Source organism: Tiliqua scincoides, chromosome 3, assembly GCF_035046505.1.
Source record: "Tiliqua scincoides isolate rTilSci1 chromosome 3, rTilSci1.hap2, whole genome shotgun sequence".
NCBI classification, from domain to species: Eukaryota; Metazoa; Chordata; class Lepidosauria; order Squamata; family Scincidae; genus Tiliqua; species Tiliqua scincoides.
In genome coordinates, this window is record NC_089823.1 from 217,549,275 (window position 1) to 217,576,507 (window position 27,233).

At 44.8% G+C, this 27,233-nt stretch overlaps 1 pseudogene; it reads right to left on the minus strand.

Moving 5' to 3' along the window:
• Positions 1 to 17,282: 17,282 nt before the first annotated feature.
• LOC136646608 (5S ribosomal RNA) lies at positions 17,283 to 17,402 on the minus strand (annotated as a pseudogene).
• Between the last annotated feature and the right edge of the window lie 9,831 nt (positions 17,403 to 27,233).

Below are 27,233 nucleotides of genomic sequence, written 5' to 3' on the forward strand. Positions count from 1 at the left end.
TAGTTCTTCTTTATTGTCCTCCTGTTCTGGCCCTTCGCTAGTATTTAGTGTTGGGCTTGGCACTCCGTCACTCTTGGGCTCCCCAAGACTCCTTTTAGGAAGGTAAAGGGCTCCAGAGGTCAAAATGTTTGAGAACCGCTGGATTACGGAAAAGGTCACTTGCTGATTTCTGCTTTCATGCTGTTAAAGGCACAGAGCCTCAGTCCCACAAAAAGATGGCAAGCTCTATATCCAGTCGCATCTTAGCCCATCATGATTCTTGCAATTATGAGACCAAGAGGGGTGAAACACAGCACAATTGTTGTTCATGGGCCTGGTGGTCGCACAACAAGTCTCACAACTGGAGTGTAGCAAAGCAAAGTATGCTATTGTTGACATAATTGCTGAACTACAAGTATTGCTGTGGGCTGAAAAGGTATTTGCTGCAAAAGGAATCCTCCCATGGGGAGATAAAGTCACTTCGGTTTTCTGCTGTGGAGGTGGGGATTTGTACAAAAGTGCCCTGACACAAAAATCAAGTCCTCCTGGAAAAATGTGCCATATCATAGAAAGTAGCTGCCGATTAAATCTGTTCAGTGTGCAGCTAGAGGGGGGTGGAAAGCACTAAGTTTTGCAGGCTCCTGAATGCGCTGTATAAGTAGCCCTCCCCTTCTGAGCCACCTCCATTTTGCTCCCACTGCCCAGAAAGGCTCCGAAGGGAAGGGGAGGGGGTCACTTGCACAGCACATTCAGGCACCTGCAAAACTTAGTGCTTTGCACCCCCTCTAGCTATGCCACTGCTTCTGTTACATTTTTCACATGGACTTTGTTTTCTGCCAATCCTTTCAAACAAATCCTCCACCCATGAACAGCCCCTGTGGGAGGACTTCACCACCTCATTTAAGCATGTGTGAATCAGAAGTAAGTGATAGCAGTATGTACACCCTCCTGTGAGTCCCCATGTTCAGCATTCAGTGTCCCTGACAAAAGAGGTCTTTAGATTGTTTTCACACAAGAGATCCCTCTCTCTTCCAGACATAGGATACTTCTGCTTCACTTAGGTCAGCCCTGTGGCATTATTACAAAGCTGCAGCTACTAATACTTAACATTTGTATTGTGCTTTTTGAGTGGCAAAGCACTTCACATACCTATCTTGATGTAATCCTTACAACCATGTAAGGTAATAGTGTTACCGCTGCTGGGAGGCTAAGAGGGAATGTCTTTTCTAAGTGAATTTATGATCCAGGTGAGCATTGACCTGGGGAGATCCTGAGTCACAGCACAATCTTTTAGCAACTACGCAATTCCTGGTTCACAAGTTGTCAGGTCAGCAGTTACGTACGCTAGGGAGCAGAACCAACTTCAGTAGTAAAACGACCACTGAAATATAGATTATGCTGTTCTGCTAGCCACTCCAGAATTCTTTGAATTTAATTTCTACAGAAAGCACCTTTAAAGTGATTTTGCCCCAGAGGGTAAAGTGTTGGCCATAAAGCCTAAGGAGTGGTTTAATATCTTATTTCAACCATAAACTCAGACAAGTCATGATATCACATTAAACATTACTGTAATATAATAATGATCTCATGTACTGTGCTTGAATTATGGCTCAAAATGAAAGGAACCCTTAGTTACAGCTATAAGCCCAACTCCATGGTTTCTTCCCAGTTTTAAGCAAATCATTCCGTGTCCCCCATATCTTCTAAAAATAGTAGCTACAGAGACCACCACAACAGGTACAGGGTCTGGATGCCTTCAGTTTGCAGAGCTGTAGTAAAAACAATTTAAAGTCTTTTTATGGTGTCACACAAGGTGCACTGCTGTTGTATTGAGTTGGACTTTAAACATAAACTGTGGGAGATCCTGCATGCATGCGATTTTGCTGGCACAAATCCAAGTAGCCCCGTTGCGCAGGCTGGGACTTTACCTGGGGTAAGAGGATCTCCAGACTGTTCCTAACCAGCATAGGATACAACATGGACTGCATGGCCCCACTGTACCTGTGCTGGTTAGGATCGAGCTGTTAGTCACGTCGTACTAATTCCTGCAATGCGCCAAGCAGCCCAATGTAGCGGCACCAATGTTGTATCCCCTGGATCTCATAGGGGAGTTTTGGCATGTTGAGGCCTCCTCAGGGTAAGGAAACATTTGTTCCCTTGCCCCAGGGAAAGCCCATGCCAGACTTACAGGTGTACTTGGACCTGTGCCAGCAGTATCACTATGTTGACCTATGAAGGCAGATCAGGCCGAGGAAAGGTGTAAGAATTCAGCAGGCCCTGCTGCCACTGAACTCATCCCCTTCGCAGACCTGATCCACCCTCCTCTACGCCATCTCCTCCCACCTCCTTCCCAGCTCCTGTCCATTGCCTTGTGGACCTTGCCATTCACCTCTTCTGGTGGCAGCCAGGTCACGCTCTCCGGTGCTGTTGCATTTGAATTTTGCAGGCATAGCACATGTTAGAATTGGGCCCTAAGTTTCATATTGTGCAATATGTTGAGAAAGCAATGCCCAGAAATTTGGTACTGTAAACTGCAGAGGTTAGTGCACCACAGAGATGTTTAGTAGGCTAGACTGTGCAAAAACACTATAATTGGTATTTTGGAATGAAATTAATATCTACCCTGCACTGTGCCAGGCTAGTATAGGATATAGAAGCATAAACTGGCATTAGATGAAAAAAACAAACAGAAAAAAATTGAGGATTCATTAATGTTCCATTTCTGAGAAATGTGAAATGAAGGAGACCCAGAAGTTTCTTAAAATTAGATTTAAAATATCCTTTCATTTATTAGTCCCAACATGATTAAATGGGTTCATTGGTGATCTGGAGCAAGACTGAAATTACTGCTGGCCGTGGCAGATCAGCTGTTGCGAAAAATTTTGGTGCAAAAATGGCAATCACTGAGAACAACAATGACAGCAGGGCAGGCATTGTGGCTATGTCTAGTCCAATGCCAGGTGTTTCAATGCACCACCACACACAAGGAGTGAGAGAGGTGGTTCACCTTTGCACTGAAGGCACCAGAAAGGGGTATGTTGGACTGCAGTGAATGCAGGTCCACCCATGGCACAGAGCAGGGAGAACAGAACTGAGTAAGGGATATGCTCTTTGAAATAAGCTATGCTTAGTCAAGGCTGCTTTTAAACAATACTTTCAAAACTTGGGGACAGGTAGCAGAGCACAGAATGCATATACTTTGCAAAATACATAGTAGTATACATAGCAGTAATACACATACATACATACATACATACATACATACATAGCAGCAGTCTTAATTGCTGCTTCTGTGTAGTTTGCCGAGAAAACCAGCAATTCATACATGGAGTTGCTTGTGTGCACAGTATTTTCTGGTATAGGAGTGGAGTCAGGAATCAATCTGTTCAGGCATTAACTGAGTGCCCATGCCCTGACTGCCCCAACCCCCGATGTCACCCAAGGTACTCTCAGACAGGAGCTACCATGGGGGCCCCAGAACAGAGCTTTGCCCTGGACACTCGGCAACATAGAATTGGCACTGCCTTCGCCCAACTAGAAAACGTATCTTATGAAGTCTAATGGCTTCTGTCCCATCCGAATTACACTCCATCTCCCAATGCCCGCTTTTTGGCTAATTAACACCCTCTTTTTATCTCTAGAAACAATAGCTATGGTGTGCAAAGGAATGAACACAGAACTCCTTATCTATAGCAATTAACCAAATTTATTGCTACAAACACTTATTTCCCTGCAACCCCTCTTGTCCAGAGGCTTTCCCTCCCCAAAACTCAACTTAATGGGTAAAGGTCCAAAGCCTCCAGTCCAAGTCAAATTCAGCCTCCAAAGCACAGTCCAGTCCAGTCCAGTCTTCTGCAGCAGAGTCCCTCCTCTGTGTCCTCTCCAGCAGCGTGTCTCCTTCAGCAGGGTCCTGGCAGTCCTCTCTTCTGTGTCCTCAAGCAGAGTCCTGGCAGTCCCCTTTTCCTGTAGGTCTGGGTCAGGTAGCATAGGTCTCCTTCTGAAGCTGCCTTTTATCCTTGGATGTCCCATAATCCAAAATGCAGCTCAGCTGTGAGCTACCTTGTTAGCCCCTTGTTAAGTCCAAATTAGGCTCAGGTGAGCCATCTCTTCAGTCCTTGTCCATTCAAAGTCCCATCAAGGTCAAATGCAGCTCAGGTGTCCATCCAGGTCTCCATTGGCCTTGATTGATTACAGCTGTGAATCAATCCCAGAGCTGCCCTTCCCAGAGCTGTCAACCAGCTGTCAAAACATAGGATCACTGTCAACACCACATCATCCACCTGATCATCTTCTGATCTTCCATTACAGCTTCTTCAGCTACTCAGAATGACTCAGAGTCGGTAGACTAATGTACAGTAAATGGCAGGAGAATTAGTATCATCATTGCAAGCACATCAGGGCTCTTTCCTGATGTAAACAGTGCAGATGTGAGAGCCCATTCTAAACTGAAATGGGGAGGTTGGGGATGAAACCTTTTCTCTCTGCCATCATCCTGATCTGGATTTGCCCTCCTCCATGGGTTTATTTATTTAGCGTATGGCATATAATACATGGAAATATATATCAGACTAGATCAGATGTCAATGTCCAGTTCATGCAGCCATTCAAGGATAGAGTTACCTTCATAGAAAAAGTCAGACCATGGGCCAGTATATACCCTCAGTTTGCAGCTGGACACAATGTGGTACATGGTTTGGTGAAAGAACCCGCAATCACACTGAGGGGTAGATACTAGCCCCCATTTAAACATGGTGCTATATAAACATGGTTCCCCCATGGGTGCTATTTGACAATAGGCAAACGCTCCAATTAGCCCTTATCTCCTTGGTCCAATATCAGTCACTGGGACATCCCTTTTCTGATCCGAACCATGAGAGGGGCAAGAGTTAAAGTCCCTCCATCCTATTTCAGATCAAGGCTTCCACATGTGTGCTATTTACAAAAGAAAATAGTTCCAGTGTGCTTGTATTAGAGATGTTAGGATCACACACAGTTTGGCTCACGTCCTCCCCAATTTGCTCTGATCTCGTCTGTTCCAGCTCACAGATCTGCAAGGACTGATTAGAATTTGTATTTCAATATGTTTTGCCTGTTCATTTCATTGGCTCAGCTCAAATACACAATGGGGGGTGGGGAGCATCCTGTGAGAATTTTGTTTGCAGAGCTTGCAAAAAAACAAAACCAAAACCAGAAAGCATTTTGAGGCCTGGCTTAAGCAGTTTCAACTTCGCCGTGATTCACTGTGTGTTTTTTAATACATTACATAGAAGAGTGTGATCCATTAAATGTGAAAACACTTAATATTTCATTAGAGCCAATATGCTTGCCCCCACCCATTTTTGTATTAAAAGTACTCACAACAATCTAAATTAGCACATCCTGGATGTTGGCTTTCCTGCCACAATTTCTGGTTTTGATTAGCAATAACAAAATAGAGTTGTCAAGACAATGTTTTATTGTTATGGGGATAATTGGGTTGAAGCCAATGTTTCTAAGTTGCCCTGTATGCATATGTGCACGGAGTGTGTTTCTGCATTGGGGGGGGGGATGTTTTGCTCATAGATTCATGCAATTAATTTTGCTGTTGCTTGGGTAACTGATTAGTTGGCAAACATATGGCCCCAAGTTCTATTGTGGCTAGTTAGGATATAATTAAATGTATTGCCTAAAGTACGAAGCATATATAAGAGGAACAAAAAAAATTTTTTGTTATGTTTGGTTTCCTTGATAGCAAACCAGTTTTCTTAAATGTATTTTTGCACATTTGTCTGGAAAATATAGGAATGCGTGTCTTTCATCATTTCATATATGGCAGGCATGTCCAACTTTGAACAGGTCATGATCTAGTTTTTCTGGCCAAATATGGCAGGCATGTCCAACTTTGAACAGGTCATGATCTAGTTTTTCTGGCCAAAAGTGCCGGTAATCTACCACCATGAAAATTAAGTTTCAAATTAGTTTCAAATTAAATTTTAACCCAATAAAGTTGGAGGATTCCCCCCTCCCCATTTTTAATGAACCTTCTGTCATTTACTTGGATGTGATCAGCTGTTAAGCAAATTAAGCAAAAACAAAACAGAGAGTCGAAGATCCAGTAAGAACTGCAAGGGGAAATGGAAAGTACATTATTGAGTAATAACTTTCTTTAACTGTCTTAATAACTTTTTTAACTTTTATTGAGTAATTTGTGTTAAATTTAGATCGAGTATTGGGCCAGGCTGATCTTTAATCTTTAATATTTCGCTCTTGCTCATTAGTGAGACGTCTGAGCCTGCATTTCATCCACCAGCTTTTTGAAGTTGGGTGAATAATGCGTTAGGGCCAACCTCAGGGAATCCTGGAGATGTTCATCTGTCATGTTGGAACGTTGTGTACTCTTTGTCATTTTCAGATGGGAAAACACAGATTCACACAAATAAGTTGAACCGAAACAGGAGTGTACAGCTTCACTGCATCTTCTCAAGTTGGGAAATTTGTCTCTAGGCATTAGCTTCCAAAACGATTCTTGCTCAGCACAGGTCTTGAGAAAAATGTCATTTTTAAGGGTTAATATTTCATTTTCAAGAGATGGCTTGTTCAATGAGTAATTTTTACTGATAGCAGCTGCAGTTTCTTTAATGTCCACATATACTTTGAATGGGTACGACAAGTACTCCACAACTGTTCCAATTTTTTGGGAAGTCACAGAATCTATTTACGAATTCCTGGATAACAGAACAGATTTCTGTCACATACTTCTCGTTCTGAAAAACAAAATTTGGATATTGTCCCAGATGGTCCTGCGTATTAGGAAAATGATCAAAAGTGTTGTTTGCAAGGTAGGTCATCATTAGCTCAAATTTGCTCTTGTAGGATGAAACTGTACTCATCATCTCGCCAATGCATTTGTTTTTACCTTGTAGTTCAAGGTTCATATCACTTAGTTCACCTGTAAAGTCAGCAAGAAATGCCAGATCACATAACCACTCCTCATCTTCCAACTCTGCTTGATCATCTCCCCTCTCCTTCAAAAAACTTCTTATTTCATTCAGCAAATCATGAAATCTTTGCAGAAATGTGTGCCTACTTAGCCACCTTACATCTGTGTGCAAAATGATTTCCACTGCCTCTTCATCAAGAGTAAGATTGAAAAGCCGTCTTTGAAGTGATCTTCCGCGAACTGAATTTACAATTTTGAAAGTGATGTCCATGACAGTCTTTGTATTGAGTCTCTTGCTTACCAAAACTTGCTGGTGACTGATGCAGTGGTAAGAAAGGAAACCTGGGAAGTTGTCATGCTGTCTACAGAGGGCTATGAAACCGTTAACCTCACCTGTCATTGCTCTTGCTCCATCAGTAGGGATGGAAACAAGTCTATGCAATGGAAGATTACACTTTGTCACAAGAGAATGGAAAGAACTGAATATTTCCTGACTGGTAGTTCTCCCTTTTAAAGAAATCATTCCAAGTAGTTATTATTATTATTTATTATTTATTAATTTGTACCCCGCCTTTTTGCCCAACGGGCACACAAGGCGGCTAACAAACAATTTAAAAATACAACATGAAAAACAGTTAAAAACAATTTACAATGATTAAAAAGCTAAAAACAAAACAAACCCCGTGGATTTTCCTATAAAAAAGCAAGAACGCCAGCCAGCCTGTCAACAGTTAAAAGCTTTTTGAAATAAAAAGGTCTTCAGTCCACGCCGAAACGTTAGCAACGAGGGAGCAGTTCTCAGTTCTAAGGGGAGGGTATTCCACAGTTCGGGGGCCACCACCGAGAAGGCCCTCTTCCTGACCGCCACCCCTCTCACATCTCTTAGTGGCGGCACAGTCAAAAGGGCCCCCCCAGAAGATCTAAGAGCACGGGCCGGATTGTAGGGAAGGAGGCGGTCCGTCAGATACCCCGGACCTAAGCCGTAAAGGGCTTTAAAAGTCAAATCTAGCACCTTGAATTGGGCCCGGAACAGAACCGGCAACCAGTGTAGCCGCCGGAGCAACGGCTTGACAGAGTCAAACCGACGTGCCCCGGCAACCACACGAGCAGCCGTGTTCTGTACTAGTTGTAGTTCTTCTTTAACACTGAAGTCTTCAGAAAACCATCCGGATAAAGACTAGTAACTGGGCTATGTCTCTTATGTCTGTAGATTCACCCAGCTGGAGTGAGAAAGCAACACAATTTGAAACATCCTCCAACAATTGTTCAGTTGTGTCTCCACACACCTTTTCTATTCGCCACACGACGGTGCTTCTTGACAATTGTACATCTTGAATAGCAGCTATGATCTCTTTCTTATTTTTAAATCCTTCAAAAAGATTGTTAGCTGTTTCAAGAAAACAATCTTTTACAAATTCCCCTTCAGTGAAAGGTTTGCATTTCTTTGCGAGCAGGTTGCTGACCTTGAAGGATGCTATGGTTGCATTGACCGAATGTGACCTTGGCTTCGCCATCAACTGTTGCTGAGTAGCCAATTTCAATTTAAGTTCTTTGAGTTTCAGTTTACGAATTTCACTTTTGGGTGGAAAATCAGCATCAAACTTATTGCTATGCAGAGCCTTATAATGTTCCAGATTACCCTTTCGGGGCAAGGATACTAGGGCGTTACAAATTAGCCAACAACACTTGTCTTTCACCATGATGAAGAAGTAGTCCATTTCCCATTCATCATGAAAGTGGTAGGTTTTGCTCTTCTTTGGAACACTCATCTTCATTATACTGGGGTGGCTGGATGTAAGAAGGCCAAATCTGCTAAGTTAGTATAAACACTGCCTGAATCTGGTCCAAAACTGTCACTGTCCCAAAGTATTAAAGATCAACAGGAACTGAAGACCTCTGGATGATGTGCAATACAAGGACTGGAGATGCCAAAATCACACATGCAGTTCTAAAAGTAAAAATAAGAATTCATCATGCTGGCACCAATAACCAAATACCACCAAACAATCATCAAAAAAACTCAAACACCTGTCCAGGAAACCAGATAAAATCAAATACTGCCAAACAAGTTCAAATACCACCACACACAATTTAATAAATTCTGCGCACAGTGTAGAATCAATGCAAAGACAAGGCGAAATAAAATTGCAGAGGCAAGCAAAAGTCACGGTGGTTTGAACCAATTTGAAGGAAGGCATAGGCAAGTTAGAACAAAATTGGAAAAGCCCGCCAAAATCACCAAATTCTTGACACTTTGTTGTGTCTGCCTGAAAACGTTTAATGAAAGCGAACTATAAAGCAACCAACGACCAGCACACGACACAACTAATACGTAAGTGTATTCAGTTAAAGCCCGGGTTAATGGATATCGCCCGGTATATAACACACTTCTAAGGGGTGTTGGGGCGGGGGCAGGAATGGGTGATTCTGAAAGGCAGGAGACCAGGTGTGACGCCGGGCCTGTGGTGTCTTGTCGCGGGGCACGGGTGGTGGCCCCTTGGGGTACCCACAAACTATTGGCACGAAAACAACAAGTGCCCCAATACACCCGCAGGCAAGATGCCCACAGGCAGGGAAAAAAGACAGGCAAAGGATCAGCAGTGGTGGCAAGCCCTTAGCAGACGACCTGCCGGCACGAGCTCTCTCCTAGCGACGGGGTGAGCTGCTGGAGAGATGGAGCCAGGTGGGGCTGGCGATCCACCTCTGACCCCTCCGTGATCTACAGGTAGATTGCGATCTACCTGTTGGACATGCCTGATATATGACAACGTGGGTACATGTGGAAGACCCCTTTTCTCTCATCACAGCATCACTGCCCCATGACTCTGCATGCCCGCCAAGACCCATGGCTCTCTTCATATTGTACTCAATAGTATTCTGCAATTGCCCAGTCCCAAAAGCCAAGAGGATGTTCTTTCAAGTACAGGTGTGTGTTGCTTAACAACAGACTGTATATATGACGGTGGTCAAAGCACAACAAAGAGGCTCTTAATGAGGCAGTCAGGTCTCCCACAGCCTACAGCAGAGTGTCTGTTTACACAACAAAGAGGCTCTTAATGCAAAGAAGAGGCAATCTACTTCCAGCAGCCAGTGCAGCCAGCTAGGGAGGGAGTGTCTGTTTACTCGAAAACGGCACTAGATTGGGCTGAATGTTCGTTTAATGACATAGGGCGCAATGCGCCTTATGCCGGCCCAAGTCCCTTGGGCCGGCATAGGAGGGTCGCAAATGTGCCATAAAGCACGTTTGCGCCTCTGTGGCTGGGAGCCGCATCGGTGCATTCAGATGCACCAACGCACGGAGGCAGGCAGAAGCCTTCACGGTGACTCCTGCACCACCGCTTGTGTTGGTGCTATCGCACTGATGCAAGTGGCAAAGGTAGGCGTGGGGGGGCGTGGGGGGCAGGAGGGGGCATTTCTGGGCGGGGGAGGGCGGGCGATGGGTGGCCCCAGGGGCGGGCGCACGGGCAGCCTGGGGCGGGGCTGGGACCCGGTGGTTATGCCAGATCCCAACCCCCGTCCCCGGAGGGAATGGAGCGGCTTCCAGCTGCTCTACTCTCCTTGGACTTGCGCCACCTCCAGAGGTGGCGCAGGTTTGAGGAGACCCATAGGGGCGTGCAGCCCTTACTCAGGTAAGGGGTAGAGCTTCCCCTTGCCCATGGCTGAGCTGCTGCACCCAACAAACCTGCGTTGGATGCAGCGCAAGCCTCCTGGCTTGCCTTCTCCAGCACAGGTTTGGATTGCGCCCTTAATCACATAACAACAGGGATAGGAGAACATATTCTCTTGATAAGTGATGCACACCTGTAATAGGATGCCAGGAAAGCATAATTCTCCTGTAATATGTTATCAGAATGAGCTAGTGGTTGGAACATTTTAAAAAATCCTATTCAGAACTCCATTTACTTTCATTACATATATGTTCATTCATTCCTGAATCATTTGGGTCCTGTGCCATTTATTTCTGGATCTACTGGGATTTTGATTAGTTTTGGAACCCCCATTTGTTCTCTCTCTCTCTCTCTCTCTCTCTCTGTGTGTGTGTGTGCGCGTGTGTTTTAATCCTGTTGTTTTACTTATTTTTTGTTACTACCTGGCTAAGTTTCAGGAGCTGTAATGCAGTCACCTCCTGGTTGTGGCACTGTTTTAAATACCCATACTGCAGTGGGATGCTTCATTCTCTTGGGAAAGTGGCAGCTGCTGTGAAAAAAAACTGGTGGCCAGGACTGTGGCAGCTTTTCCACAACGTAGTCATTTTTGACCCATGCTGCCTTGAGATGATGCTGTGGTGTCAACTGTGTGTTCAAGAGGGTGTGCTCCAGGAGGCAGCTGTGAATTGCAACTTCTTTCCTCACCATAGGAAGTGACAGACGCTAAAGTAAAAGCAGGCATTGTTTAATTCCAGAATGTGAAACTCATTTCCTACAGAGGCCCGAAGTTAGCATTCATGCTGCCTGATGAGGGCTGGAGGTGACATCATTAAGCAGAAAGTGACATCATTAAGCAGAGGATGGTCAGAAATAAGCACTTTGTTCTCACATAGAAACTCATTAGCTGCAAACTGCAGAAGAGAAAAGGTGCAAATCTAGTTCATGTTTTCAAGATACGAGAGGGAGAGAGAGAGAGAGAGAGAGCCCAATTATCATGCTGCGAGAGCCCAATTATAATAGGAACTGGATAAATTGCTTCCAGGGTCCCGCATTTGGCCTGCGGGCCTTATGTTTGACACCCTTGGAAAGAATATGGAAATTAATAGACTTCTGAAACAGAATACAGTTAAGACGCATTTGTTAGGGTCCCTGTTCTTTCTGTTACAAATGAACTAAATGGGCCCCATTTGGTTCATTTTCCCATTTGTTGCAAAATGAATGCACACTCCTAAAAATGAACTTCACCAGTCATCAGATTTGGGCAGAGCTGGGCTGGTAATAGAAACCTAGTGGAAAAACAAGGCTCAGCACTTGTCCTAGTACTGACTTCCTGGATCAGGAATTTTTATGCACTTTATTGTGCTCTAATTATTAGAGGGGGAGGAAGGGGCCCAGCCCTCTTACCTTTTGCTCCAGCCTCATTAGAAGGCTACATGAGGTATCACATGATTAAACTGGTGTGAGTTGAACTGGGAGTGTAGATTTTATTAGGGCTCTTCCACCCATTTCCCCATAATTTCATGCACTGATTATTTGGTAATTGACAGCAAAGATCGTGCCAATCCCATATCTTCCCATAAGAATATTGACTTCCAATATAGAAGTTATTTCCATGTAGGAAATTATATGAATCCAGTGTGTCCCATGCGAAAAATACTCACACCCCATGTTCATTGAGACTACTCGTGGGACTCATGTAATTTCCTAACCTGAAATTATTCCAGTGAAAGCTTCAGAGGCGTAAATCTCTCCATTTTTGTTACTCCTTTTGGTCTCAAAAAATAATCAACCAATTCCAAAGGCATGTGATTTATCAGCTGAAAAAAATATGTTTTCTTCAGAAAACTGGCATCGAACGACTGCTATAATTTCACAGGAAATCTCTCATTAAAATGTCTCAATCTTTATTGACATAATAATTCACACTGATGGCAAATATTTCACTTAGTCATAGAGAAACTAAAGGATAAGGAGAAAAAAGAGCCTCAACTTGTTTATTTTTAAAGGCCACATGCACACCTACAGAGAGAGGGGAGTAATATCAGACATTAGCTGATTGTCCTTTTTAGTAAGATAGATCAGTGGGATATGGCAGGGCCTCTGTAAAGTTAAGGACTATGCTTCCTCCCTTTCAGTACAATTGAAGCTCTGAGCTCAGATATTAGTCACAGTGGAAAATTATTTAGAAACCTATTATGGCACAATCCTATTCTTTGTTTATGCTGGTGCAGCAACTGCTGTGCTGGTGTAGAGGTATTGCAAATGTGCCATAAGGCAGGAAACTGCCTGAAGGAGCAGGTAAATACCCGCTGGGCAGTATAGGGTCTGGGGGAGGGTGGAGAGGGCAGGAGGAGGGTATAATGGAGCGGGAGAGAATGGAGATGGGGGTAGATCGGCCCAGGAGGGGAGATATCAAAAGTGGTGGTGCACATGAAATCCTATTCCTCTCCTGGGCCTGAAAGCCTGACATGGGGCTTCTCAGACTTACACTGGCCATTTGACAGGTGCATATCTGAGTAGCCCCATTGAGCAGGTTGGGGCTGTACACAGGGTAAGGGGACATTTGGGGACAAATGTTCGCTTACCCCGAGGAGACCTCTAGACTGTGCCTTTCCAGCGCGGGATACAGCGTAGACCGAGCAGCCCTGCCGCATCAGCACTGGTTAGGATCGGGCTGCCTGTGTCTTCCATGAGTACATCATTAGTACAGTTTCTCTATTGCATCCAAACCTAAGGCTGCAATCCTAGGCACACTTACCTGGAAGTAAACCCCACTGAACACAGCAAAGCTTGCTTCTGAGAAAACATGTATGCATTGAGCTGTGTGTTCCTCTGTTTGTGCATATATAGGCAACATGTTAACTGGGTGAACAAGACTACAGGACTATCAAGGAAAGATTGCTCGATATTGAGCGTCAAGAGCTATTTTGTGCAGCTAACACCATTTGCTCTCCTCTCCATCTGCACATCCCAGTCAGGTTTGGGAAGCCAGCTTCTTTTTTTTATCATCTGCAGTGCCCGCAGGCTCGCAGAGCATTCTCCCTTGCGAGATGCAATGCATTTCCATCAGCTCTGCTAGCGGTCAGGTTTAGTGGCATTCCCTACTCAGAAAGAAGATGTACCTGTGACAGGAATTGTGTGGAGACATTACATCATATATTTTTTTATTGCCCACTGCATGATACCCTTCGTAAGAACTATCTGGCTCCACTGCTGAACAAAATGCAGGGTTGGGAGGATTCATTTAAATTACAAACTCTTCTTTCTATAGAGGAAACTGACTCACTTGACAAGGTTGCCAACTTTGTTTCTGGGATTCTGGCAGGACGGAATTCTGGGTCTTCCGCTATATTATGGTGAATGGGGAGGGGGTATTGGATGATTATGATTGTTTTATTTTATTGTGTGTGTGTGTGTGTGTGTGTGTGTGTGTGTGTGTGTGTGTGTGTTCTGGATGTTTGTTTGTTGTTCTGTATTTCTGTTATCTATGCCAATAAAGGTCTCATATATGTAGTGATCATATCTCCTTTTTGTTATATTCATTAGTACAACTTTCAAGCTTTCAAAAAAAAAAAAATCTTATTTTTTGCTCATGCCTGCATGCATGTATGTGCATGTACAAATCAACTATTTTTTTTCCTTCCAGTTTCATATGTGGGCTCTAGCCTCACAATGCAAATGTAGCCACACCAACTGTCATGGCCCAATCAGGCTTAATCGTATTCAGATGAAGTAATAAACCTATGTATTGGTACTGTCAGTTGCAGCCTCAGTTGAACTTTCTCTGGTTGCCGAAGCAAGAACGCAATACTGTCTTTACTTTTGCACCAACCACTGGAGTGGCTCCTTATCCCCAGAAATAAGTTGTGCTGAACCCTTGTCATTACACATGTGTTGCTCTTTGGCCTTTCATATTTTCAGAGAAAATCAGAAAAATTGATCGTGTCAGTTCTCAAGCCTGATTTTAGAAGTAAGCAGGTACATTTGCATCTTCTCAAGATCCCCTCTCCACTAGGAGAGAGGTAGGCAATGGGTCAAGAGTCAAAAGAGAGGCAAGTGGTTCTCTTCTACTGAACTAAGGTTTTGGGTGGGTGGGGGGGCATCAGAATCTTAAGTGGGGTAAATGTGAGAGAATAGCAGGGCTGGCCCAAAACCTCTAGAAGCCTGAGATAGCATGCCAAGTAGTGACCCCCTTCCTGGACGATGTGCCAACCTTTACTCCTCCCTTCTCAGTACTCCCCTCCACCTTTCTTCTTCCTCCCTGTTCTCGTTCTTTTCAGTTCAGGGAATAGAAAAAGAAGGAGAGGAAGTGAAGGCAAGTAGGTGGGTCGAGATGGGCACCTCCCCCCCCACACACACACACACCAACCTACTACCTGAGGCAATTGCTTCAGTTGGCCTCATGGTTGGGCCAGCTCAGGGGAACAAAGGCAGTAAGTGGAGCAAAGTATTAGGGAGTGAGAGTAGGAAATGCAAAGGCAAGAGAAGGACTGGACCCAGGGCTGCTGAGAACGGGCCAAAACACCTGATTAGGCTCCTGTCCCTAAATTTTCCTACAAATCAGCTGTTTTAAAAACAAGTGTTTAATTGATAGTTTTAACGGTTAGAACTCCCCTTAATAAACTGCAGTCTTCAGAATACACTCGGGTAACAGAAGCACACTGAAAGTGGATTAAAGCTGTAGTGGAAACATAGCCCTGGGTAGGCTGAGATTTGGGCATCCAAATTTGTTTTGTAATTTATTTGCTTTGTATTGTGTATTTTGTTTTGCCCTGGCCCAGCCCCCCCTTGATGCCTGGGCCCTGGGATTTTGTGTCCTCCCCATCCGTCTGTCCCCCGCCTCTCTCTCTCCTGACTGGTCTTCCCAACACCCAGCTCCTCTCCCCCTTTAAATACTCATGGCTGTTATCTAGAGATAAATAATTTTAAGTGTTTCCTTAGTAGTAACGAAGTAGCATTTCTTTGCTGCCCCTCCAAGCTCAAAGCATTGAGAGTTCTTTACCTATGTCCTGTTCTCCTGCATAGATAACAGAAAGCTCTGAACTCATTACAGGATTATTCTGCTTATCCCAGCCCAGGTGACTATATCTAAATATAACTCTCTCTGTGTAGCAAGAGAAAGCAGACTGGAGAAATGGAACTGATTTTTGTCATGGAGAAGGGCCAAACTAGATATGCACAGAAGAATGCGTGCTCGAGGTATGCTACCCACTGAAAGCACTTTCTTCCTTAACAAAAGCCCATTGGAGGGGGACCTGGTTGGAAGTGGGTGGCATATGGAGCTCTATCCTTTCCTTATGTGCTATTTTCATATTGAAAATGGTCCCTCGTAAAGTGGCAATTTGCTGACAAAGTGGCAATTTCAATCAATTAAAAATGGTATGAGAGGACAGAATAGATCTTTCCTTCTCTGCACACCCATCTTTTGACCAGATCCGCCTTCTCGCACAACTGTCTGGGAGGAAAAAAAAAGGGGGCTTGTGACTGGACATATCCCTCAAACTTTATGCACACGTTTATGCACAAACATTTATGCACACGTCCAGTTTGGCCCTATGGCCTGGGCAATACCCATGTACAGCAGAATGAGCTAGTAGATTGGAGTGTATCACTACAGGCTAAAGGGGAGCAATATCATTTTGGAATATATACAGTATATCTCTGACCTGCAGTCTGTATGCTCCCTTGCAAGACAAAAACCTCCTACCAAGTAGAAAACTAGCACAGCAAGGAGTTAGCCTAAAATGTTTATCCCTGCTGAGCTAACTTTCTACTTGCAGGGGCTGATTCCACACAAAGGAATATTGAAAAATGGCATCTCCTTCCTGGTGGTTGATGTGGTACAATTCACCCTATAATAGCTCTGGACTCTACCCCCTTACTGTGCTGTGCCTGCCAGCCAGACTGAACTCAATAAGGCGGATGGAAGAGAAGTGATTGATTATTCTTTTTTTTTTTTAAATCCTCATACTTTAAAAGGAAATTAGGAAACGCTGAATGTGTAGCGTAGGCTCTAACGCAGTGATTTGGTTCATCTGAGAAACAACAGGTTGGCCACACCCCACAGCAGATGGAATGTATCACAGAAAATTAATGTGCTGAAAGAGGAACAAACAACCACAGGGAGTTTCTTTCCTTCTGTTCTCTTTCATTTGTGACTCTGGTCAGTAGCCATTCTGTTCTGAGAGGCAGCGTGTTCAAGCCCTTATGACTGAATACATCATTCTCAAAGCACATAAGCAGGCTTTGTAAATGCTGGCGTTTCTGTTGGTTAATCTGATCTGCTCTTCTTTGTTCTCTCTCGCCCGTGCATGTTCTCTCTGATCCCTGGCAGTTTCTTTGGACTCTGTGACTCTCCTGAGGGGTAATCTATGTTTATCCTTGGAGGTTGACATGGCCTACCTGTTTACAGACATAAGTAGCTTTTCAACTGCTATTGGGATAGATTTACTTTTGCGTGCATTCTTTCTTCATGATCCTTGAGCATTTCTTTAGAAATCTGTCGGAATATACAGTCACAGCTGGATTCACACCACAGGGGTGGAGCTGGAACCCTGCATCAGTACATAGCCAGGGAGGGTGGCGCTGTAAGTACTGCAGGCACTGCAACGCACTGTGCATGCGGCCCCTCCCACTTGCCATCCGAACCACTTGGGGCAGTGATGGCAATGTGCATGTGTTGCCGTCACTGCCCCAAATGGTTGGTTGGCAACCTTCAGTCTCAAGACTATGGTATAAGCCTACAGCACCCGGTATTCCCAGGCGGTCTCCCATCCAAGTACTAACCAGGCCTGACCCTGCTTAGCTTCCACAATCAGACGAGATTGGGCATGTGCAGGGTAACAGTTGCTGTCAAATGACTCCAATGGCAAGTGGGGGGGGGGCTGCTTTCATTACATGTTGTGGCGCCTGCAGGACTTACCACGGCCACCCTCCCTCTGGCTACACCAGTGCCCTGTGTCATGAGCTATAGCAGCTCTTTGGAATGTGGTGACCTTTCTTAGGTCCACAAAGTTTCACAGGTTCTTTGCCTTGCTCCAGCCATACCCACTGTGATTGGGCCCTGCCCTTTCCTGCCCCCTTCCTGTTGGCAGATTTTGTGCTCAGACAAGTGACCGTTTTATCCTACGTGGTCTACCACCCATTTGCAACTCTCAAGTAGGTGTTGAAGATGCTTCCGCACCCAGAGCCTTGCATCGCACCCCAACCAGTTCCTTTTCAGTCATTGCACCTGCCACACATAAACAGGAAGCGTGACTAATTTGTGCATGCTCTCTCCAGCCCCTCCCTTACAGCCAGGTAAGGTGGGACGCCACTCTGTGTTGATAAGCTGCTTTCTCACTGAATGTAGAGCAAGTTGAAAGTGTTTACGCATATATATTACTTCAGGCTCAGGATTTGTGTCATATGGGCGATATGGCTCTTCAGGGACCTTCATCTCCTTCCATACTATGATTTCTCTGATATTAAGTGGCTCTCCAAAGGTGAAGGCAGATGTAATAAATGAGGATTGATCACACAACTTCCCAAAGTTGTGGGGTGACGTCTGGTCTGCGCTTGGGTTCAGAGTGAGCTGGTCAATATCTGGGGTGATAGACCGCAAGAGGAGGATCATATTTTTTAATGCTCCCTTGTGTGAAATATTCCCGGCAAGAAGAAAGCCAGCACATTATTTGCAGAACATTTCTTTTTGTGCATGGGAAAGCATTCAGAGATGGCACCCCCACACTGTCATTTTGCAGCGGCACTCTGGCTCACTGTGTCACTTTAGGATTCTACAATATCATTGTGCTGCATGTATAACAGGGGTGGCCCGTTCATGAAGCAAATGATGCCATTGCAATCGGGAGGCTGATTGGGGGGAGTGGATGGGGCAGCCAACAGGAACCTACTGTCGTCGTCCCCCCACTCCACTGCCCTTGGTGGTACTGGCCTCTTTACTGGCCCCTTCCTCTGTATGGGCTCTTTAATTAAAGCAGGAAATGTGGCACACTCTGGGATCCCTTCCAAAGTCCGAGCATTTCCTGCTTCCTTTAAAGGCCCCATGCGGAGGAAGGTGTGAAATTGCTGCGTTCCAGTTTTGGAGCACAGCAATCTGGCTCCCTCATCTCCCTCTACCTCCGGGCTGTTTCAGTGGAAGAATGAGCAAGATTGCACCTTCTCCGTATGGGCTCCTTAAGCAATGGGAAATAAGGAACATGTTGGGAGAAATCCCAATGTGCTCTGCATTTCCTGCATTGATTCAAGCTCGAGTGAAAGAAGGAGCCAGTTAAGGAATGTGCAGGTGGTGGGACTGGCAGAACGGAGAGTGGTGCTATTGGGCGCTAACCTGGCCTGATCTAAAACGAGGCCTGCACATGGCTTTGCAGCTGACACTAGTGCCAATAATTATCAGCAGATCAAAGAGTGCTTTGGTCATCGACCTGGCTCCTCTCACTATGCTTCAAGCAGTCTGCTTTATTTTTTTAATTTTTTTTAAAGTCTGGATGTGAATATTTTCATGTGAACATCCATGTGTTTAATCTGTTCATTTGTCACCCTATGAAAACTCTCTCTCCCTCTGCATGTGTATGTGTTTTTAAATGTGCTCTGAAATGGGGGAGGGGGTTTCTGTGGTGGTCCTGGCCACTGTGCTGCCCTGGGGCAAGCCTGGAAGCATGATATCCAGTTGCATGACCTCCGTTGCTTCTATGTCTGGAGATGTTCTGAGGCATTTTGAGGTGTGCTCTCTCTGGCCCTCAGATGGCCATCTAAGGCCTCCAGAAGGTCTTAGAACATCACTTCCGGAATTTGGAGAAAACCAGAAGTAATGTTTTAAAGCCCTCTTTAGGCCTAAGAAGGTATTCTGAAGGTTGGGGAGGCCTGCTCTCAGAAAGCCTCTAGACGCGGAAGCAATGGGTGCAAGTGGCCCTTGGGGTGGCACAGCTGGGGGGGTGCAACAACCCCCCTAATCCATGCTGCCTGGGAGCACTTGCACCTGCCAATCCCACCCAGGTACACCAGTGGGGGGCAGGGGGTTTCATGGAAAAATCACGAGAGACAAGATAATCAGTACTGCAAACCACCTGCTTCAAAGCAGCAGAAATTTTTTCCCCAACAAAGTTCAACTTTGGGGGTAAAACAAAGGTACAGGTGTGTCCTGGTATCTGAGAGGATTCCGTCCGGAACCCCCTGTGGTTAAGTGAAACTGCGGATAACCAGGAACCCCTCTGGGACTTCCCCAGGCCTCCCAATGCCTTATAACAGTGTTTCTCAAACGGTGGGTCTGGACCCACTAGGTGGGTCGCAAGCCGATTTCAGGTGGATCCCCATTCATTTCAATATTTTATTTTTTAATATATTAGACTTGATGCTACTATGGTATGTGATTGCATTGGGGGACATGTTACAGACTTGTACTTTTATCAAGCTACTATGTATATTCTTTTACCAATGATATAGTCAATGGGACTTACTCCTGGCTAAGTGTGGGTAGGATTGCAACCTAGGATTGTTAAAAATTTTCCTGCTTGATGATGACACTTCCGGGCATGACATCACTTCTGGTGGGTCCCGACAGATTCTCATTATAAAAAGTGGGTCCCAGTACAAAATGTGTGAGAACCACTGCCTTATGAGGCATTTAAAATGTTACATCTGGTTTTTGCTTGAAAATCGGAAGCAGTGATTTTTCGCTGTTTTCTGCCATTCTGAGGCCCAAAGCAACTGCAGACGGTTGCATGCGGCTTCTGCAGGCCTCAGAAGACCCTCTGGAGCCCAGCTCAACTCGCCTATGGAGGGAGCATATGGAGGGCACAGGGGGGCTGGCAGACCCAATTTGCAGATACTGAAACCCTGTACATTTAGACTGGTCCATAGTTAGACTAGAGCAGTCCTGCTGCTCTAAGAGTGTCTGTTCCCTAACTCAAGTTTGATTTTTGGAATTGTTTCCATTTCAAATCACTTTCACTGCAGAAATCGCCTGCCAAGTTCATGTTATGAGATGAGCACCTCTTAGACGACAATCCTATACACACATTCCTGGGAGTAAGCCCCACTGAACACAATGGGGCTTACTTCTGAGTAGAAATTCCTAGGATTGCACTGTCAGTCTACTAACCATCTTCCAGCCTGGCTCACTGGAGCCTGAGGAGGCAGACTTAGCATGTGCTCTATTTGTTCATTGGTTCAGTGACAATAAATTGAATGCCGTGAACTTGTAGCGGAAGCACTTTTATGTTTGCAATTAGACTTTGCAATGGGTAAGAACGCTTCCCTCAGTAGCCGCTGCCAAGAACGGTGAGTGACGGTGCCCTGGCTGCTGAGCCGTGACATGACTGACTAGCACAGAGCAAAACGCACTCTGCCACCCTCCTCACGGCCAATGACATACTGTACTGTTTCGGTAAGCCTCCTGGCAGCTGACTCAAAGAGCCAGGAGCTACAGGAAATGGTGAACTCCTGACCATTTAGGTCATTCAGCAATTGGCCAGGTCTGTAGTGCTGAAGAAGGCTGTTGTCTTCTAGAATGATAGCAAACCCAGCCAGACAAATATTAGATAGATAAGAGACAGAACATGTACTCTCCAACCTTTAACAGTTAAAAATTTAACAGGTACACCCCGGCTTATTTAAGTGTTCTGTTCCAGATCCTCTTATGGAAGTCAAATCGATGGTAAGGCCACACCTGGAGTATTGCGTCCAGTTCTGGTTGCCACACCTCAAAAAGGATTATAGTGGAAATGGAAAAGGTGCAAAACAGAGCGACTAAGATTATTACGGGGCTGGGGCACCTTCCTTATGAGGAAAGGCTATGGCGATTGGGGCCTCTTCAGCCTAGAAAAGAGACACCTGAGGGGGGACATGATTGAGACATACAAAATTATGCTCGGGAAGGATAAAGTGGATAGAGAGATGCTCTTTATTATTATTATTATTATTATTATTATTATTATTATTATTATTATTATTATTATTATTATCCCGCCTTTTTGCCCCATGGGCACACAAGGCAGCCTACAACAATTAAAAAATACAAAATTAACAATTAAAAACAATAATTAAAACTGTTTTCAAATAATTAAAATCTAAAAAACAAACCCCGTGGATTCTAATATAAAAGGAGAAAGAAAGCCAGCCTGCCCGTCAACAGTTAAAAGCTTTTTGAAATAAAAAAGGTCTTCAGTTCACGCCGAAATATTAGCAAAGAGGGAGCAGTTCTCAATTCTAAGGGGAGGGTATTCCAAAGTTCGGGGGCCACCACCGAGAAGGCCCTCTTCCTGGCCGCTGCCCCTCTCACATCTCTTGGTGGCAGCTCAGTCAAAAGGGCCCCCCCAGATGATCTAAGAGTATGGGCAGGATTGTAAGGAAGGAGGCGGTCCCTCAAATACCCCGGCCCGAGCCATAAAGGGGCTCTACACTTTTTACACTCTCACATAACACCAGAACCAGGGGACATCCACTGAAATTGAGCGTTGGGAGAGTTAGGACAGACATAAGAAAATATTTCTTTACTGAGCATGTAGTTGGTCTGTGGAACTCCTTGCCACAGCATGTGGTGATGGCATCTGGCCTAGATGCCTTTAAAAGGGGATTGGACAAGTTTCTGGAGGAAAAATTCATTACGGGGTACAAGCCATGATGTGTATGTGCAGCCTCCTGATTTTTAGAAATGGGTTATGTCAGAATGCCAGATGCAAGGGAGGGCACCAGGATGCAGGTCTCTTGTTATCTGGTGTGCTCCCTGGGGCATTTGGTGGGGCCGCTATGAGATACAGGAAGCTGGACTAGATGGGCCTATGGCCTGATTCAGCGGGGCTGTTCTTATGTTCAGTCGATTTTTACAGAAGTCGGAACTGGGAAGAGCAAAAAGAGCCTCCCGTGCTCGCCAATCTGTAAAGGGAACAGAAAATGCATAGTATTTTAATATAGCATAGTATATGCATTGCTCCCAGTATGCTCTCTGTTTACTCTTTTGTTTAAATAGGCCACATGGAGGAAGGAGCAAGATCCACTGGGAAGGCAAGAGACCAGATTGCTGTACTGCAAGGATCAGAACACAGTGATTTTTTTAACCTCTTCCTCCCTGTGGGCTCTTTAGACAAAAGAGGACACCTGGCACGTGCTGAGAGTGTCCCCGAGCTCATTTGCATTTCCTGCTTTGTGTACAGAGCGTTGAGCTCCTCCCAGTTCCCGCTTACAGAGTTGGTGAGTGTTCAGTTGTTTTCAGAGTGTCGAGTGCAGCTGGCTCCTCTGGCCCCTCCCCACAGAGCAGCTCATACTTATAGTCAGTTCTCATTATCGGCTAGGGCAGTGTTTCTCAAACTGTGGGTCAGGACCCACTAGGTGGGTCATGAGCCAATTTCAGGTGGGTCCCCATTCATTTCAATATTTTATTTTTAATATATTAGACTTGATGCTGCCATGGTATGTGACTGCATTTGGGGAAATGTTACAGAACTATACTTTTAACAAGCTACTATGTTTATTCTTTTAACAATGATAGTAAATGGTACTGACTCATGGGTAAGTGTGGGTAGGGTTGCAGCCTATGATTGTTAAAGTTTTGCTGCTTGATGATGTCACTTCTGGTCATGACCACTTCCAGTGGGTCCTGACAGATTCTCATTCTAAAAAATTGGGTCCCGGTACTAAATGTGTGAGAACCACTGCGCTAGGGTAAAGTTCCTGGAAAACCTCATGGATATCAAATTAGCGGATGCGGAATCATTGAGCCTATGGGAAAAATGGGCTTAGGTTCCAGGAGACTCTCTTCACCATACGCTCTATGAACTTTATGAACCTGAATCTTAATTTGAGGTCTATTGGTGAAAGCGTGTGGAGCTTATCAGCATCCAACTTCTGATTCTTCCTCCTCCATGCTAGCTGTCCCTCAACTCGTTGACCCAGCAACGAGGTCTCAGAGTTCAGCAGGGGGTTTCTTCACCCTGTCAGACATATACTGTATACTCTTCCTCTCCCCACTGCATTGTACCAGTGCTGCCTTCTGCTTGAGAGGAGGCCACTGTCTCTTCTCCTCCTCTTCTTTCTCCCACAACCTCTCTTGCCTTCTTGCCTACCTGCTCATAGCTGTGCCAAGCCCCCCCTGCCCTGAATGCACCAGCACAGTATTCACAGATAACGAGAACAGTGTCACGGATAATGAAAGGTAAGTGGTAAGTCTGCCCCTCGTGGATAAGCAAATTTGCAGGTAAGCGAATTCTCACATAAAGAGAGCTGACTGTACATAAAACGGAAACTGAGGCTTACATAAGACAGGAAACTGCTGTACTCACCATCCCCCCCCCCAAGAAATATTTACCTACCTACCCAAAATTACAGCACATTAACAAAGCATCCAAGTGGTTGTGGTAACAAAGTAGGCTCACCAAATCTGCAAGTTCTGCACCTGCAGATTCAAGCCACCATGGATTGAAAATACATGTATTTTTTGAAGCAGGAAGTGGGGTGAGTGGAGAGAGACAACCACTCCTTGCTTCATTCCCTTCATGAGAGGGGGTAATGGTGTAGAAGGAGGAGAAGTGTATCTGTCTTAGCTTGCTGTCTCAATCAATAACTTATTCTTGTTTATTTCTTTTAATCGAGATGTCCGAAATGATTCACCAAAATCACCAACATGATTACTGAGCTGGGGCACCTCCCTTATGAGGAAAGGCTACAGCGTTTGGGGCTCTTCAGTCTAGGGGAAAAAAAGAGCGCCTGAGGGGGAACATGATTGAAATGTACAAAATTATGCAGTGGATAGAGGGATGCTCTTTTGTCTCTCACATAACACCAGAACAAGGGGACATCCACTACAATTGAGTGTTGGGAGAGTTATGGCAGACAAAAGAAAATATTTCTATACCCAGAGTGTAATTAGTCTGTGCAACTCCTTGCCACAGGATATGGTGATGACAGCTGGCCTATATGCCTTTAAAAGGGGCTTAGACAAATTTCTGGATGAAAAGTTCATCACAGGTTACAAGCCATGATGGGTATGTGCAACCTCCTGTTTTTAGAAGTAGGCTACCTTTGAAGGCCAGGTGCAAGGGAGGGGTGCCAAGATGCAGGTTTCTTGTTGTATGTTCCCTGAGGAATCTGGTAGGCCTCTGTGAAATACAGGAAGCGGGACTACAAGAAGCCTTTGGCCTGATCCGGCGGGGCTCTTCTTATGTTTTTACATGTGTACTTAGTGCTTGGTATTTGCCTACCTGGACAGCAAAGAGCCAGACCAGTAATATGGTTATTTACAGGACTGATGGCAGAAGGCCACAGATCCACAGGCCAGGAAAGCCACATGTTTCACTGAATCATGTAACTACCACCCCCTTTCCTTAACTGATCCATGGAGTTCATTGCTCCAAATTTGAAGGGAGATTTGTTCTCTCCTGAAATTCAGGTGTTTTCATGCCTCCAAAATGTAGATGAAGCCTACCAGTCCTACATCCTGCTGGAACAGCATATCCAGGGTTTTGTGTCTGTACCCACCTCCCAAGGACTCCTGAGTTTAGGAAAAGCAGCTTTTGTAAAACAAAGGGAAGTTTTCACAGCTCCAATGGTCACCTTGCCAATCTCATGATTAAGCTCAATCTAGGAGCAAGCAATTGCACCCACAATTGGGTGGGAAAACAAAGGCAGGACCTAGCAGGTGTCCTCTACTAGCAGGAGAGAATCCTCTAGATGAATCAACTGCATAGAATTCTACAGGATTCTATGGTGCAAAAGCCTATAAAAACCCTTGACTTTATAGCCTTGTGCTGTTCATTCCTGTGGCCATTTTGTTCTTTGATGGTTCTTTGTTCCTGAATCATTGGTTATTTCCTTGGCTCTCCATGCCTTGCCACCCTTTGGATCCGCATCAAGTTGGTGCCGCATCAAGTAAGCCTCATTCCAGCCCCCATCTGAGAATCGCCGTGCTAACCAGAGCCCAGGATCAGCCCAGATGCACCCCCTCTCCTTTCTACCCCTTCTCTTCTCCCTCCCAGATATAAGTGAAGCTGCTGAACCAGTGCAGACTGGTTAGCCAAGTTGGTGGGCCACTTCTCTTTCTCTAAATGTCCTACCCTTCGCCCACTCATAAAGGCAGCTTTGCTTGCTTGCCCAGCTATGGTCCGGCTACAGCCTCGTTGCATGCTAAGACTTGCCTCATGGTCCTGGCTCTCTGTCTTTGAGACCCTTCTTTGACCAGGGATAATTCCGTTATCACCACTGCCCCTGAAACTCAGTGCTCTTTATCCTTGCATAATTAGAATAGGTAACCTTGGTCTGTGATGCTTCTTCACCAAAGACCCACCCTCTTCCCAAAAGCAGGAAGTGGATCTTCACCAAAGATCCATTTCCTGGTTTTTCCTAGTCATTGTCTTGTATCCCAAATGTCTGCAATCTAAACTAGTTGAACTCTAAAGGTATGCACAAATGATGAATTGGTTTCAGGTCTGTGGAATTACCTATTCCCTGAACAGGAACATATGAAACTCAGAATCGGACCATCATCCCTAACTGCTGCCTAGGGAGGTACGTGGGGCGATGGCAAGAAATAGGGCCTTCTTAGTAGTGGCACCAGCGCTATGGAACTCCCTTCCCCTTGACTTAAGAATGGCTCCCTCTCTTGAGACTTTTCGGCAAGGCCTGAAAACCTTTCTGTTTAAACAAGCCTTCTGAGTTCTTGGCCTTTTTAACATCTTTTATATTTTTTACAGGCCTGATTCTTTTATGATTTGCTGCTGCTCTATGCTCTTTTTACCGGACTATTTTTTATCTGACTGCTGTTTTTATGAAATGTGTTAATATGTTTTTATTTGTTTTAAATTATGTTTTTAATCTGTTTTAACCTGTTGTAAGCCGCCTTGAGTCCCTTCGGGGAGAAAGGAGGGGTAAAAAAAATAAAGTTGTTGTTGTTGTTATTATTAGTCTATACTCCTCTCACCCCTAATTGGAAACAGATGGGCTTGAACCTCAGACCTTCTCTCTGCAAAATATGAGCTCTGCAATAGAACCATATAGCCCTTCCCTACTGATCTGGCGTTGGTGGCTTTCATCATAGTAGCCCTTCAGGGGTGAGATGGAGAAGATTATGGTATGTCCTGAAATGCCACAAAATCTCTGGAAACTGGATGTACCAGTGATTAAAGGGCAACAGAAAAAAACCACCCATTTATGGCAAATAGGAGTAGAACATCAGCATGTCCTCATAATGTAGACTTCTTTATACCCTTTGTAGGCAACAATTTCTTACTTAAGGAAGGAAGGAGGAATGTAGGGAACTTTATAGTTTGCTAGGAATAAAGCGTGCCAGTCTGTCAAGAGAGTCCTGTTTCAAAGTAGATTTCTGTTTTCTTAATAGATGGATAGAAATGTGTTTGGAATACTGGAGCATTCTTAACCAAATGGAACAAATGAATCATCATCACACCCCAAAATTCAATTTGTTGAAAAATGGATATTTAGTGCATAGTGGCACGATAAATTTCAGGATGGTGTTAAACCTTGTCCATTATTTTCCTCTGGTCAATACTTTTCGTGATGGCACTGCCAAAAATAATAAAGCGATCTTTTCCTATGAGTTGAAGAGGTCAAGCAGCCCATGTGTATAAAACAAATTGCACCATGTTTCATGTATGACAGCATGAGCAGTTTTTTTTTTCCCCTGTAAAGAAATTGTTTCCATATAAGCAAAAAATGCCATGTATGAGGCAACTCTAAGGACA